The 17,600-nt window shown below is 43.6% G+C and overlaps 1 protein-coding gene across 17 annotated transcripts in view; it reads left to right on the top strand.

Annotated features, from left to right (window-relative positions):
* The window catches only part of Trim9 (tripartite motif containing 9), a 107,034-nt gene that overhangs the window by 30,287 nt on the left and 59,147 nt on the right, over positions 1-17,600 (top strand). The window lies entirely within an intron of this gene.

The following is a 17,600-nucleotide window of genomic DNA, read 5'->3' as shown; positions in this document are numbered from 1 at the left end:
AGGAAGAAGCCAGGCCATAGTGGTGCACACTTGTAATCCAAGCCCTCTGGAGGAAGAAGGAGTATGCAAATTCAGGGCCAAAGGTAAAGACCACCACCAAGAAATTCAATATGGAACACCAATGTAATGGCATGCTACTCAACAATGTAAGGAGTGAGCTTACAGTACACTTACAAGGTATGTGAACCTCAAAAACATTACATTGAGTGAAGTCAACTCACACACAGTATATACTGCCTGGCTCTGTACAAATGAGGATGGTATTCCTAATCCAAAAGATGAGAAGAGAAAGACCATTGACTCAAATCATCATGGTTAAATTAATTATAACCAACTAATTAAAGCAAGCTTTTTTTTTTTTAATATTTGTATACACAGGCTACTTCCCCCTAAGGGAGGGTTTGTGAGGTCAGCTTTGGATGTGAGGGAGACAAGACTGTTATAGCTCGGGGTGGGGGGGTGGGGGGGTATGGGATTTCCAAATAGGGGATTTGGTGGGCAAAATAGATGGGGTTATAGGAGCAGACATAAGCATAAGTTAGTCATAATGGCCTCCTGAAACAAAGACATGGTTGCCAGGTGGGCATAACAAGGTAGTCATAGCAACAGGTAGTCATAACAACAGGTAGTCATAAGGTAGGCATAGGTGGTCATATAGCCTTTTGAAACAAAAATAGCATTGCAAGATGGTTAGAAACAACTTTTTTGAAACAAAGGCATGATTTCCATTCCTGGACAGGCAGTACAGAACCATTTGTAGTTAAGGTGACAGGTAGACCACAGCTCAATCCTTGAGAAAGAAACAGAGGTTTAATCATAAACAGGAATGAACCTAGTTTGTCTTTACTACCAAAAAAAAAAAAAAGAAAGCTTCTAAGCCTAAGATGGAAGTGGGCTGGCTTTTCAGTGTGATACATGCACAGACTTGCTAAAACACTGACCTAAGAAACAGTAACAAGAAGGTGGACTGACATATGACTGTGAAGACCTAGCTGTGGCAGAAAAAACTAACACTAGATCTCAGCAGGTAAATAATAAGGTGAAATCGGTATGTCTCCAACATTCTCCTAGAAGGCAAGTGCAGTCTGATGTAGGGGGGGAAGATACAGCTCTGGGAAGCACATCCTGATTCCGACATGTTCCAGAGAGAAGCTGGTTCATCTATGATGAAATACCCTCAACAATCTTAACACGAAGATGGACTTCTTTTACAGAGTTTGCTCCATGTTTTCTTTTGAACGCATTACTAGGAGAGTTGTTGTTGTTTATTGTTATTTAGTTGGTCGGTTTTGCTTTGCTGGAGGGGGAACTCAGGCCCCCTGCATGCATGCTAGGCAAGCACACTGAGCCGCACCCTAACCCTGGGACCTTAAGGAGGTTTGCTGGTGGTTAGACACCCTCAGTAGCAGAACGGGCCCGTCATCTAGTCATTCTCCATTGCACTCCCAGTTCAACGCTCCGATGGGAATGTTTGTGAGCACATAGAAAACAACAATATTGAAAGAAATGCCTCCCTCAAGTGGGTGTATTTTTTTCACAGATGGCCAGCATTTCTTATTATTAATGAAGGCACCTGGGCAAACTTGAGGCTTATCGGCTCCCACAATTGCTGTTTCTGTAGAAACTAATTCAGAAGTCGTGTAGTAACCATAGCAACGTGAGGGCAAGTTGCTGTAGGGTTTAGAAGGAATGAAAAATCTTTCTCTACCCTGTTCCTTCCCTCCCAGAGGGAAGAGCTGGTTTCCAGGACACTGGAGCAGGGGTAGGAGGATGGGAGGAGGCTGTGCTGATATCAGCTTCCTGGTCATCAGTTCTTCCCTTACAGACACATTAAATAACAAGGAATCACCTCACAGGTGCTGCAATCTTAGAGGAAAAAATGCAGGCCCTATGAACTTTTTTTTTTTTTTTTTTTTTTTTTTGCATGAAGGGCTAAGAAGGACTCAATAAATGTAAAACCAGCTATGTTTTTCCTATTGTATGAAATATGTCAAATCCCTTCCATTATCTTCAGGGCATATGTCATTTTGAATTAGTGTGATAGAGATGCACCCGGCATGTTTAAACTGAAGGAGCTTACATCATTTCTCTCCTGGAGCACTCAACTGAGTGCCCTGTTAAAGCCATCTTTGGAGTCTGGCATCTTCTGTCTGTCTCTGTCACCTTCAGGGTCCAGGGTGGCTCACAGTGACATCTGCCTTCTTATCTCCACATTGGGTGAAGGAGAAGAAGGCAAGTCCCTCATGCGGCATGTGTCACTTTTGTCTCAAATTGCTTTGGATAGAAGTTAGAGTCCCAAGGCCACACCCAGCTGAAGAGAGGCTAAGAAATGCAGTCTTCATTCTGGGGAAAGAGGTCAGTTTTAGACATGGTTTCACTTGCTGGGAAGGCAGACTTCCCCATGTGGGGGTGTGTGAGAGTACAAGGTAGGAAGTGCTAATGCTTGGGCTGCATTTAAGCCTGCCTCCGAGTTCCAGAGCATAAAATGGCCCTGTAATCCTTATGGTGCTGAACCCAGATCGAGAGGTCCCCAAAAAGCCCACCAGGACTCAATACCAATGCAATATACATGAGGACCTTTAATTGACTTGAGTCTGGCTCTGACCAGTCACCAACACAGTGGTATCCAGAAAGAGCCCGGATCTCTGAGCTGAGGGTAAATATATAGGTTCCTATCCCTCCCGGTGCCCCAAAGCAGGGGAGTTCCAGTGACTATTGGCAAGTGCCTATTGGTTGGGTAACATAAAGAGGCCTAATGTTAAAGTGGCAGGCTTCAGAAAAAGGCACCAAGACTGACCGTGGCTTAGCTTTCTTTGTTCTCATTGTCCATTGGAAGTGTCTGGTTTCTTATTAACCCTACCTCAGGAGGGCAGGAAGGACTGTGGCCATAAAACTGGGTCTCCTGAGTCTCTTATCAACTCTATCTCCAGTGGGACCCTTGGGGTCAGTCACTAGGCAACGCTATCTCTAGTGGGGCTGCTTTTTGCAGCTGGCCAGATTATCTCCTGTAGGCCTATTTCTTACCCTTTGCCCCAGTAACCCTGAAATCCAATTTCAGTTCTTCTGGTATCTCAATGGTGGGAAGCTGACGTGGACTAGGCCACACTCCTCCCCAGCCACTTTGCTCAGTTCTCTGCTTCTGCCCCAACTTCTTTCCTGATGACTTATTGGGTATTACTTCTTGCTGTAATCTACTTGGAGAAGCACCCTTTCTAATTAATTGTGGGTTTAAAAACTAATCATGGTAGTTGGGATTTGATTTAAAACAATGTTAAAATTGGCTTGGACTTGGGGCCCAGAAATCCCTTTTTGAATAAACTATCTTTAGTTGATCTTCATGGATAAGTGTGAGTATCCACTTGGCTCTGAGGATATTTTTCACTTTTAGCTCTAGCCTTTTATACACATGGTTTCTTGTTAAAATGTTTAAAGCCTAAGAGTTTTATAAATGTGGCTGAAGTTTTAGTCAACAGTCTACATTACTAAGAGAAAGGTAAATACACTCAGATTAAAAGATCATTTAAAAAATGTTTACAATAAAAATGGGGAAAGTAGACCTGCTTTTCATGCCTTCTGAAATATTTTTATGCACAGTGCTATTTACACCTTTGTTTCAGCCATTTGAATGGGTCATAAGTTAATAGGTGGCAATCAAATCCTCAAATTTTAAGAAAAATTTAAATATGACAAATCATCATTTTAAGGTTAGTGTAGTCTATTTAGTGCATAGAATACTGTTTTTTAAAAAAACACAGAAAATCCAAGTTCTAATAATACTAACTACAGTGAGTGCTAGAAAACAAATCCCTTCTTCCCGGGAAGTGACGGGAGCAGTTCAGGGGAACGCCATCAATTGCACTGGAAGATAAACACATTTCAATTCTGTAAGGAAGCGGTGATACTGGTGAGCTGAGCAGCGGCAGAGTAATTCCTTAGCTGTCAGCCACTCGAGTCATTGGTTTCTCCGTGAAAATAGGGGCAGCTTTTGCATCAGGGGTTTTAGGATTTCATGGCAATGCAAGTAAGAACCGGGAGGCTTGGAGCTGTACAGGCATCTGCAGTCACACAGACAACACTCATGCCCTATGCTGGCTACCCAAAGAGCTTTAGTAATGACCACTCCAGAACAGACGGCTCCAAAGTAATTTTTGCTAATGCATGAGAGACTGGTTCATTTATTTGCTTTTTCATTTGAAGGGCTGGGTCAAGGGGAAATGAATCTTAACAGGCATGAGACATGGCCTCAAGTCTCCATTTTGCTTATTGGATATCTGCTTCCTTGCTGTCAAACTTAAAACATCAATGCTTTGGATTGGAAGAAATATAAGAGAAGACTCCATCAGACGGAATTAAGCTGGACCAAACAGTAGTGACCGAGGAACCGAAGAAGTGGGGGGGGGGGGGGGGGGGGAGGCCAGGAAACTGATGGAGAACACAAGGCTGCAGATGGGGTGCAGTTAAGATATTGAAATCCTGGAATTAGGAAGTAGGAAGATGCATAAGAGTGAAGCCAAGGTTGTCTGATTTCGTCTGCTAAGCTGTGGATGCAAACCAAGTGCCTCCTGGGTCGGGTACTTGATTGTGAGTGAGCAACCCATGCCTGGTAGCTAGCTGCACATGCGAAGTGACATTTCCAAACTGCCGGGAAGTCTGACCTTGTTTGCTGAATGGCAAACTTTATATGTGAGATTATGAGGGCAAAGATCCGGTATAACCTCACTCCATGAGGGATTTTTTTCATGTTAAATTCCCTTACTTTGTTTTGTTTTTCAGACACTCAGCATCAGATTTCATACCTTTGAGAATGGTAGATTTGAATAGAAATTAACAGCTAATGTACTGAGACTCGAGGCTAATATAAGAATTTGATTGTTTTTTTCTAATTTGGGAGGCAAATAAATATCAATTTTTTTTCATTCCCCAATAGCCTAGTCCCTGATTACCAATTAATTTATGATCTACCTAGAGAAATGAGAACTGAAAAAAAAATTACTTCTGGAATATTCTATCTTTAATCTGAATCAAAACTGAGTAACCCACAGGCATAATTGTCTTCTTTTGTGAAGGTTTGCTCTTACACGCTTGTAATAAAGTGGCCTGACCACCAGAGATGTGAGTGGACTGTAGGGTCACAGGTTAGTGTCAGGTCATGCTCATCTAATTTTATAGCCCTTCTGGGAGGCTGTGCCTCAGAGTGCATGGTGAAGCTTTCATGATTGTCTAAAATACTTAGTGCATAATAACTGAGTAAAACTCATGAATTTAAGTATCAAATGAAATATAAATATTGTCGCTTCATATTTGTAGGCGTCTGTACATATGCGTGGGCTCCAGGGTTACCGTGTCTTGGTTTCCTTGTCTTTGCATTAGCCATACAAGGAGTGGCTGCAACAGACACGGATTTATTCTCTCACCATCCTGCAGGGCAGAAGGCTAACATCCAGCTAGTCTGAGTTGCCTTCCTTTCTGGAGACTCTGGGACACAACCTACTTTCTCCCCGCCCAGCTTCTAGAAGCCACTCCTGTTGCTTGTCTCATCCACTCCCTCAGTCTTCAAAGCCAGCACATATTTCCTCAGGCGGGTCTTCTCCTGGCTCTCCCAACCTCCCTCTTCCACCCTTGAGAACACTGACTAAAATCCAGGCGCTCTCCCCGATTGCTTATGAGGAAACTAATTTCACCTACAATTTTACCTCCCCTTTGCCTTATAACGTAACATTCATGGGCTCCAGGGATTAGGGTACGGACAGGTTTGGGGCACCATTATTCTACCTACTCCCTATTGTATCATCTCACCCATCAAAATGTGTTTGACAAGGGCTAGAGAGATGGCTCAGTGGTTAGAAGCAGGTACAGCTCTTGCAGAGGACCAGAGTTAGGTCCTCACAGCTGCCTGTATCTTCAACCCCAGGAGACCTGACATTCTTTTCTGAACTCCAAAGCACCTGCACTCAAGTGCATAACACACACACACACACACACACACACACACACACACACACACTAATTTAAAAATAATGAAATAAACCTTTAAAACAATATGCTTTACAATCCATGTACTAGGGCCCTTAAATTCAGTGACATAGTAATAAGCCAAATGAGTACACCTCAGGATTAATTCATTTTCTTCTTTGAATCATAAATCACTCTCCTAAGGTGTCAACTTATTTCCACAGAAAGATAAGTCAATTCTGTGATCAGTTCCTGGACTTAAATCACCAAATTTTAAAGCAATCATTTTTTTAAACCTCAGATGGACACTCGGTTTTCTCCAGAGATGTTGGCTGATAAAGTGATATCGTACATTACAAAAGATTTATAAGGCAATAGGCTCCTTGTAAACTCACTTCTTTTTAGTGTGTGTGTGTGCGCGTGCGCGCGCGCGCATGTTTGGGGAATGGCTTGTTCTTACTGGTCATGTATATGCATATGTGAAGTTCAGAGGGCTATCTGAGGAATCACACATCTCAAGAACTGGGTGCTGGGGATCAGACTCAGGGCTCCATTCTTACACAAGTACTTGACCAACTGAGTTATTTCCCGAGCCACCTTTTTACATTTTATAGCCAATCTTTACTTTTTGATAATATTTTCTCATCTATATGAATACCTGTTGTAATCAACTTTCCATTGAACTTGCGTTTCTGAGAGATTCTTAGGGAGTGTTGAATGAACTTCTCTGCATTTGAATAGCAGTATCCCTAATGGCCAGTGCGCACTGCATAATGCTTCCCTATTCTCCAGAGTCCCAGCCGCTAGAAGCCCCCGCTGAAGGAAACAGCTGTGTGTCACTGAGTGGCATGCAGCCAACAGTGGACTGTATGTGTGATAGTGGGCCCATAAGATTCTATCACTTACCTTAACTTGGACATGACACTGATGCAAACGACAGATGGCCTCACAGTGCAGCTCTCAACACCTCCCCTTGATGAAGCCATGAAGTGATGTAAGAGAGTACCAGGAAGAGACTGAGGACCTCCCTTAGGACCTGGGGAGGGAATGAGTATTTGAAATGCTAACTTATCTCAAGACTCTTGAGGCTCTGATAAGTACCAGGAGAGGCCAAAATAAAGTCCACTCTGTTGTCATTAGTAAAACAGGCTGGTTGATCAATGGAATCGAATCAAAGACCCAGATATGAATCCATACACATATAGTCACTTGATTTTTGACAAAGAAGAAAAATCTATTCAATGGGGAAAGGATAGCATCTTCAACAAATGGTGCTGGTCTAACTGGATGTCTACATGTAAAAAAATGCACTTAGATCCATATTTATCACCATGCACAAAACTCAAGTCCAAGTGGATTAAAGACCTCAACATAAAACCAGAGACACTAAATCAGTTAGAAGAAAAAGTGGGGAAGAGCCTGGAACACATTGGCATAGGAGACAACTTCCTAAACAGAACACCAACAGCCCAGGCCTTAACGTCAACAATTAATAAATGGGACCTCATGAGGCTGAGAAGCTTCTGTAAAGCAGGAGACACTGTCAACAGAACAAAGCGACAGCCTACAGACTGGGAAAAGATCTTCACCAACCCTTCATCTGACAATGGTCTAATATGCAAACTATATAAAGAACTCAAGAAATTAATCACCACCAAACCAAATAACCCAATTGAGAAATGGGGCTCAGAGAATTCTCAACAGAGAAATAGCGAATGGCTGAGAAACACTTAAAGAAATGCTCAACATCTTTAGTCATCAGGGAAATGCAAATTAAAACAACTCTGAGATTCCATCTTACACCCATCAGAATGGCTAAAATCAAAAATTCAAAATATCTCATAAATATGAGTAAAATGCCTGTGTAGGGGCTGGAGGGATGGCTCAGTGGTTAAAAACACTTGCTGATATTCGAGAGGACCTGAGCTAAGTTCCCAGCACCCATATCAGACAGCTCACAACCACCTGTCACAACCACCCCAGTTCCAAGGGATCCAACATGCCTTCTGGTCTCTGTGGATTCCTGACACACACACACACACACACACACACACACACACACACACACACACACACACACACACACACACACACACACCCCGGCAGAGGGACAGAGAGAGAGAGAGAGAGAGCAGAGGAGAGGAGAGAGATGGAGGAGGAGGAGAGAGAGAGAGAGAGAGAGAGAGAGAGAGAGAGAGAGAGGCAGACAGACATGCATATACACATAAATAATTTTTTCAAGTGCTCTCTGTGATCTTCATTGGTTGCTATTTTTAAAAAATATGTATTTATTATTTATACAGCGTTCTGCCTGCATGTAAGTCAGTAGGCCAGAAGAGGGCACCAGATCTCATTATAGATGGTTGTGAGCCACCACATGGTTGCTGGGAATTGAACTCAGGACCTTCAGAAGAACAGCCAGTGCTCTTAACCTCTGAGCCATCTCTCCAGCCCCATTGGTTGCTTCTTTATGGGTAGCGAAGTGGCAATTCATTCCATGACCACCAGGCATGAGATCACATGACTGAAGTCATATGACTGCTTACCACCAACTCTCAACTCATAGTGATTCCTAGCTCATTTTGTCCGTGTGTAGAGTAAAAACTGTGGCTGAACAGAGAAGCAAGGAAGTCTGAGTCCATTCCAGCAGCCACTGAAATGGACATTCTGAGTCTGGGCAGCCTCTGCACCAAACCAAAGTTCTTACTTTGAAATCAAGGACTAGTTGCTGAAGTGACAATAGGCCAAATAGACACAGCTTTGGGCCATAACAATCTCTTCTTTCCTTCTCAAAATTAAATCCATAGGGATTAAAGATAAAGTTCATGTTGCTAATAGCAACAGTAGCCAGAAATAACTCTAAGGGCTGGGGCTGTTGATCATCCAATTTAATTCCCAGGAGAAGAGAAATTCTAGCAGGCACACAGTAGAAATGGAAAAGGCTTTGAACACAGGTTATTAACTCCAAAAGTTAGTTCCTAATTACAGGCACAGACCTTGGATCATGCCTCTCAGGGGATTCTTCTAGTGTTAGGGAGTCAATGTTTATAGGTAAATATTTCTCTTTTAAACCATACTGGTGATTTTGGGGAAAAAAATACACGTTGAGAGGGTTAGTTGGACACCAAACCAGGTAAGAGTTTTAGTGGCTATTCAGTAGCTGGATTGTTGCAGCTATTGCATCAAAGACCTTAGATATGGCTGGCTTACCTATTCCATCTTTTTCTTTAGCAAGCCCATATTTATAGCTCATTAACAATGACAATTTAGGAAAACTGAGCTACTTGTATTATATTTCTCTGCTAATTACACCCACTCTAGTGAGTTACGTAAATGTGTGTCTTCTAAGGAGCTTTGTGTAAAACTTCCCCCACCTTCAATGTGCAGTGAGGCATTCCAGGTAAGGCCTGTAGCTTTTACCCAACCCAGCCCAAATTCCTCTGCATAGCTTGTCTCTCCACTGCCATACTTTTGGCTAAGAAACAGATCCCTTGACATTGGGTGAGAAGCAGGGAGCAGGGGGCCCCTGAGTACAGTGGAGGCTTTCTTGTCTGAGGTGAGCATCATAGGATGAGTTAGGATTCCAGCAAACAAAAGCCACCAAAGCCACCCAGACCAGTGGCTTCCAGGTCCTTCATCTTAAAGACTTGAAGAGTGTGTTTTATGAGAAGAGAGGCGAGTTTTTAGGAAGGGGTTTTGTTATAGGTAAGAGCTTAAAACAACGAGAACAAGCTGTGCTCCTGTGTAATGAAAGTGCCGTAGCGGAAGGGGCCTTTCCAGGATTAGTCAGGCTTCGCTGGGTTGCCGCTTGGTGGGCCTGAGCTGGCACAGTCAATTGTCCCACTCCAAGCTACATCCGGCTTCTCTGCCCCTCGTGTGTGGACTGGAGTCTCTAACGCACCCTCAAATGCAGCTTCCAGGAGAGAGATCTGTAACCAGGCTTAGAAGACATGTAAGGCCATTTCTGTCACATCTCTTGGGTTGGAACAGATTCAAGGAGCGAGAACACAGATCCTTCCTGATGGTGGGTCACATTTATGAAAGCACGTTTAGAAAAAGGATTACTACATGGGTGTGAGCATCTTCAGAAAATACAGCCTTCCACTGGGCAGGCTCCCTGCAGCCAGAGCTCTGTAGCTGTGTTGAACTGTTAACTCAGATCATACCAGTCTCCTGACGAAGGCTTCACCCATAATCTCTTCCAGACAGACTCTCTTCTTTATTATAAGTAAAAATTGAGGCGCCTTTGTTCATATTGTATTATCAAACCCACATCCTTGATATTAATACATGAAGAAGCAACGGGGATTGATCTTTCAAAAGACATTTCCAAGTAGCACGGAAATAAACATGCAGGGAGACCAGGGATGCTTAGAAGCCCTCACTCTGCTGTAAGTCACTGTGAGCCCCGATGTGACCATTTCAGTCTCAGTAAAGGCATGTGAAAAGTCTATCATGGTGTTTATGCAAGCTGGAAATGATTTGCTGCTGAGATGGGGTGAGAATTAATTTGTAGGTTCTGGATCTGACCTAGTCATTTTGCTTTCAAATTCCTCATTCACTCAGGCCAAACTCAAAAAATCATCAAGGCTTTATCATAGTGGTTACATGATACAGGCACATCACAGGACTTGACAGTCATGGTAAATAGGTGCTCGAATGGGTGGTAAGGCTTGTCTCTCGGAGCCCTGGACACAGGGGAACTGTGCTAACAAGACAGTATTCCGGGCCATCCCTGCGCTAGCACAATACAAAGCAAGAAGTGTATGTGTGGTGGCTAGTTGAGAAGTTTGATAACTAGTTAATAATGGTGATGGTGCAGAGAAGAAAAACACCCAGGCACCTTTGCACCATCTCTTCCCGTGGCCTTGCCCACATCCCCCACCTGGCTAGGCCACTTACCCTCCTGCCTCTTCTTGTTGGCTTTCCTTCTCTGGAAATTCTGCATCTCGTTCCTTGTATCGGCCACGGCTCAGCACGCCGGTCTTCATCTCCAGGAGTTCTGGTGAGACATGGAGTAGACGGATGCACGCAGCAGCAGAGGCAGAAAGGGGTGCTGTTGGAGGGGTGACCACCTCTTTCCTGCAGCAAGCCAGGCATTTCAGCGAAAAGGGACAATGGACTCTAGAGAGAGGCTAGATGTGTACATGCCCAGAGCCTCAAGGCCACCAGCACCTTTTAGGGTAAATGCTGGCCCACAGGTGGTAGCAGCCAGGACTTGAGCAATGATACACCATACCCATACCTACCATCAAACAGTGTGTCTGAGGTCACTTATTGTCCTATGACTTTCTGGGCAATCTCTGTTTTCCTGTATTTACCTACCCTATTATCATGTTACTATTTTCAGACTTTCCAGTGTAAAACCCAACACTGCGGTGGGTGTTTAGAGTGCTGTGCAAGTTGTGCTGTGGGGTGGCAGGGAGAGGTGCAGGTATGTCACAGCATGTCTACTGTGGTCAGAGGAAAACTTTCAGAAGTTGATTCTTTCTTTCCACCATGTGGAGCCAAACTCAGACCATCAGGTAATTTACCCACTGAGCAATCTTGCCAACCCACTCTCATTTTAAATTGAGGTGATGTTCATTTTGAATTCGTATGCAGTTGTAAGAAATAATACACTGAAAGTCCTTGATACATTTTTTATTACTTTACTCAGATTACATCTCAATTGTTATTCCCTTGCTTGTCTCCTCCCATTCCTCCCTCCCTCCCTCTTTCACGCTATTCCCCTCCCCTAGATCTGTGACAGAAGGAGACCATGATATGGTCACAGCCTATCAAGTCTCATCTTGGTAACCTGCCTATCCTTTCTCTGAGTGCCACCAGGCCTCCCCACCAAGGGGAAATGGTCAAATAGGGGCCACCAGAGTTCATGTCAGAGTCAGTCCCTGCTTTCCACACAACTGTGGAGAATGTCCTGTCCATTGGCTAGATCTGAGCAGGGGTTCAATGTTTACTGCATGTATTTTCCTTGGTTAGTGCAGTAGTTTGAGAAGACCCCGCTGGGTCCTGATCTGCCCATCATGATGTTCTTCTTGTAGGTTTCTAGGAACCTCTGGATCCTTCTATTTCCCCATTCTCCCATACTTCTCTCACCTAGAGTCCCAATAGGAGGTTCCAAAATCTATCCCAATCTCCTGGTAAGTGAAGACTTTCATGGGACATCCCTTTGGGCCTAGTGTTTAATTATAAGTGAATATATACCATGTGAGTCTTTCTGAGTCTGGGTTAACTCACTCAGTATGATCATTTCTAGTTCCATCCATTTGCCCACAAAATTCAGGATTTCCTTGTTTTTAATAGCTGAGTAGTATTCCATAGTGTAAATGAACCATAGTTTCTTTATCCATTCTTCGACTGAGGGACATTTAGGTTGTTTCCAGGTTCTGGCTATTATGAATAAGGCTGCTATGAACATGGTTGAGCATATGTCCTTGTTGTGTGATGGAGCATCTCCTGGGTATATTCCAAGGAGTGGAATAGCTGAGTCTTGAGGTATCCCTACTCCCCATTTTCTGAGAAAGTGCCAGATTGATTTCCAAAGTGGTTGTACAAGGAAAATACAAACAGTTGAAGGAAATCAATAAATTCCTTGATACATTACTTAGTGTGCTTACATGCTAACGTGCATGTACCACAACACACACACACACACACACACACACACACACACACACATGCACACGCGCAAATCCCCTTTGCCATTTTAAAGGTAGTAACTCATTGAAAAAAAGCACTCATCTAGCTAAATCTGCTTTCTGTCTTTCTTCCACAGGGACATTGTGTTAGAGTCATTGGCATCTTTGCATAACCACATGATAGTTGGTTTGGTGGTGTTTCCTTCATGTGAACTCACAGTGGTTTCCAGGAAGTGCAGTTTTCACTCTAAATGAGCAGAGCTCTATGTGCAGTAATGGCTTCAAGGCTTTGGGATTTCCTTGGTTCACATAGAAAGTGGAGCCTCCCACCTGACCAGTCTCACTTAGGTTTTCTGTATCTGATATTTTGTAATAGCTTTACAGAGATGATTCACTTACCAAAAAAGTCACCAGTCTAGCAGGTTTTAGAATAGTCACCGCATGGGACAAACATCACAGCCATCTAAATGAGGAACTTTTCAGCCACCCTGGAGAGCAACTAGTGGCCATGAGCAGTCATTCTCAACTTCCGACTGCCCCTGCCACTGACTCCTCATCTACTTTTCTTATCCTGGATATCTGGTTTGTTTAGAACCATGGGACATGCAGCCTTCTTCATTTTCCTCCCTCTACTCTGCATTCTTTTAAGGGTCATCCATGCAGTTGAATAAATGGGTACCTCCTTTCTTTGTAGCGCATTCCACTGTGCAGTTTCATCCATCACTTGGTGGACATTTGGGTTGCCTTAACTAGTATAAAATCTTTTCTGTGGATATGTGTTTTTACTTCTCTTGGGCAAATTTAGGAATGGATTTCTGAGTTGCTGTGTAACTATATCCCTGAGTAACCACCACTCCATCTTCCATAGCTCCTGCACCATTTTACACACTCACCAGCAAGGCTCAAGCCTCCTGACTTCATATTACTGACACTTTGTCCTGCCTTCTTCCTTTATTATCTCCATCCTAGTGGGTGTAGAGTGAATTTTGTGTTTTGATTATTTATATGCACGGTGTTCTTTGTGTCATCAAAGGAGACTTAATCTGTTTATTCTAGAATTAGATGGTTTCCACATCCCTATAAAAAGTATATAACATTTTTTAAATTCCTTGAGAATTTCATACAATGTATTTTGATCATTTTCACCCACTTCCCTTCCCCCTAACTCCTTCCAGATTGCTCCTCACCTTTCTACCTGTTCCCAACACCCTGTCTTCTATTTTTTAAAATAATCCATCAAATCTGATTTGTGCTACCTATGGGGGTGGGAATACTGGAGCATTTCACACCGTCTTATCCTTCTGTGTTGAGTAGGGTTCAGTCAAATAGTTGAAATCACTAAAAGATATACTAAAGAGCAAATGAAACTATGGAGGGAGAGGGAGAAGGATGGGGGATATGGACTTACAAGGATTTACTTTATGCCACTGTGGGAGGAACTGTTCGCAGTCTCCATAAAGTCGTTGTCCCCACATGTGATCTTGCAAACTTGCAGGCCACAGGGTGGGTGGATGGGTGTAGTGTTGGGGAGAATAGGAAAGGCTGAAACTCACAAGCACCAGCTGGAGCCACTGAGGGTGAGGTAAACCTCACTTTGCTTCTTGCATTTCAGTGAAATGTTAAAAATGTCTTGCAGACTCTGGGGTCTTTTTCGTGGAACCAAAAACATTCACTTGCATGCATGCACACAGGCGCTCACGTACATCTGCCAAATATTTTCCCCCAGCCAAGTTTCAGGTGAAGCTTCCATGCCGCCCATCTCCTTTTTCCTCCAGCTCTTCAGCATCAGACTCCCTAGGGAGAGTGAATGAGAAAAAAAAAAAATAATAACTTTCTGTAGAGACTGATTGCAACTGCAGGAAGATTGGAGTGTTGTGGGTCCAAAGTCTACCTTCACCTGAGCTAGTTTCAACACCCTCCCAATCGTTCCTTATCCACCTCTGCATCAGAACCGACATCCTGTCACCGATACATAAAAACCTTTTGGAATGTATCAACTCAGCAGACTCACTGGCTTCACCAACCCCAAAGCTAAAAATGTCTTCAGATAGCATCTTAGGCCTATAGAAGAGCTTCCCACAGCTTGCTGTGATCGCCTCTCTGATGTACTCGCCAAGGCATTTTAAAACTCACCTTGATTTATGACTTTATTTGTTCTGCAAAACTATGAAACTACTTCCATGTAACATAGAATTTGGGGGTAACCTAAACCTGTATTCCTGGTCCATAGTCACTCAAAATGGCCACAGAATAAATTATCTCTTGTTCCCTTTAAGATGAAAGGGGTGGGTTTTGTTGTTGTTGTTGTTTTGGTTTGCCTTTGTTTGTTTTTGTGTTAACTACCTAGCTTTCTGGGATGCAAACAGGCCAGGCATGGAGCTGATAATTGATCCTCTGGGATCACTAAACACCACAGTGCTACCCCAGGATCCCAAGCCTGATTCATCCACTCTTTCCTCTCTATTGCTCCTGCATCCGTCTTCCTCCTTTGGCCTTGCTAGACTTAAAATAACACATAGTGTACACCTGTTCGATCCTGCCTCTTTCCCTCACCCCCTCCGTTCTTCACACTTAACTCCATTCAATTGGTCATTAGTCAAACCTGAGCTCCTTTTTAAATCTACAGATAGAAGTAGGCAGGAGGTAATTGTTCTAAATAGAAGACAGCTACATCTGTTTCCCCAGTTACTTCTCTCATTGCTGTGCCCAGACACCTGAATGAGAAGCAGCTTAAAGGAGGAAGCGTTCATTCTGGCTTACAATGAGGAGATCGTGCCATCAGGCTGGAAAGGACACAGCAGCAAGAGCAGGAAACTGCTGGCCACATCGCATTGGCAGTCAGGAAGAGAAAGTGAACTGGAAGTGGGGGCCAGACTGTAAAACTCCAAGGGTGGCTCTCAGTAACCTACTTCCCCTAATAAGACTCTGCCTTCTAAGGGTTCCACAACCTTCCCAAACAGTGCCATCAACCAGGACCCAAGCATTCAAATACCTAAGATATGAGGGACACTTCACATTAAACAACCACAGCAACCAAGAAGACACCTGTCAAAAAAAAAAAAAAAAAAAAAAAGAAAGGAATAACAAACAAACCCAGTGTACTTCAATGAAACATTCAGAAGAAGAGAAACAGTAGCAGATGCAATATATGCATTTCAGGGCCTTGTTTAAGCAAGGTGTGTGAACAGTGTCAATTAAAGGCTTAGGTGATGTTGTGCTGTGTTCAGTTTTGCAGTTGAAGAGATTGAAACCAGGGCCTGGACATGCCAGGCAAATGTTCTGTTGCTGAATGATGTGCATCTAGACCCTTTGTGTTTTATGCCTGAGATGGTGGATTGAGGGATGTAAACACACACACACACACACACACACACACACACACACACACACACACACATCTGGATCAGAGAGAAGCCAAAGTCAAAAGCAGCAGGTGAGAAGGCCAGCCCTGTGTTCACGGTTCATGCAGAAAATGCTGGGAGTGGGTCTGGAGTATGGGGAGCAGCCAGCAGCAACCAAGCAGACCATACCCAGCATCCTAGGGAAGGTTCATCTGGAGGCATGAATTCCTCTACCACTTCTGGTAGGACCAGGCTGCCAATTCCCTCAGAGGAATAGTCCTACCCCACAGCGGAAGATGCCCAGAGGAGAGAAATAAAAGACTTCATCCTCCAAGACCAAGTCACATTTGCCTTTTAGCCAGCAGTGACATTAAAGGGACATCAAGCCTCCTTTCCGCACCAACATTGTTCCAACACTTGGAAGTTCTTTGAACTACGGAGTCTCATTTGACAATCAGAAATGAAAGATTTAAAAGGGAAATCTTTGTTTTAGATAAAAATTTAATGTGAATGAATTTCCTTGAAAGGATAATGGGTTTCTAATGGAGGAGTAGAGATGGCCCCAAGGGATGGCCTAAGAGGACAAGAGGAAGATGCCAAGCGGAGAGGCTGGAACTTGGCACCGTGGCAGTCATTATCCTCTGCTGGGTGGGGACAGCACGGGTTAGGTACTGAGGGACAGTGGCTTTTAGAGCCAGTCTCCTTATATATGTGGCATCATGCTGGGGGCTGATATGGCCTCTCTCTCTGCCCTCCACAGAGCTGTGAGGAGCAGTCACAGACAGTGGAAGCTGCACACGCATCCTTCCTCAGGTCTGTGCTGACAACCTCAGCTAGCTTCTGTGGGCCTGCTACTTCAGCAGGGAAGCTCAGTTCAGAAGAAACCCTGTGGTCAGTGTCCTCAAGGATGTGAGGTCACGTGGAATTCACTTGGTGAATTATATTCCACTGGATTGGGAGCTTTTTAAAGTTTCCCACAGGTAGGAATTATTCATTTATATGAGTGTTACTAGCAAATGTATCTATAAAGTATTAATTTAAGACACTTATTATCATTTTAGCCTTTTAATTAAATTTTTAAAAATTGAAAAGTTTTGATATATTTCTAAAGTAATGTAATAAAATAACAGGGGTTGCTAAGAAGGAGAAATGGGGGTAAACGCACAATAGTAACTGATAACCTTAACTGAGCAGCGGATAACTAGGAATTCTTGCCTCCTGGTCACCTTCAGAATAGCTCTGGGAACCTCATATTTTCAAGGAAATAAGAGAAAAGGCAGGTGGAGGGTAACATGTCCTTACCGAAAACCTTCTCTTTGTCTTGAATTGAGCCTTCACTGTGATTCTGGAGAGGTCCTGGGAGGAAGGTCCTGGGATGGAGGGAGCTGCCGCCTAGCCAAGACATCCTGTGCATTTCTGTGTGATGTCAGCGGTAGGTCACTTTGCACTACCCACCCCTGTTCCTGCTCCCTGTTGCAGGCTCTTCTTTGGAAATCACCACACAGTTATTTAGTCACTTACAAAATCAGCCAGGTCCCACGGCAAGATGCATTTCTGTGGGAGTCAAACCTTAAACTGTACCTCATTGAGAGAAGACTGTTGTCATGGCAACCATTCCTATTTTCACTAGGATGGAGCTGTAGTTCACTTGCAAGGAAATAGGTTG

The sequence above is a fragment of the Acomys russatus genome, chromosome 1 (assembly GCF_903995435.1).
Source record: "Acomys russatus chromosome 1, mAcoRus1.1, whole genome shotgun sequence".
Taxonomy (NCBI): domain Eukaryota; kingdom Metazoa; phylum Chordata; class Mammalia; order Rodentia; family Muridae; genus Acomys; species Acomys russatus.
Note: the sequence above shows the minus strand (reverse complement) of the source record. Positions and strands in the feature narration are given on the sequence as shown.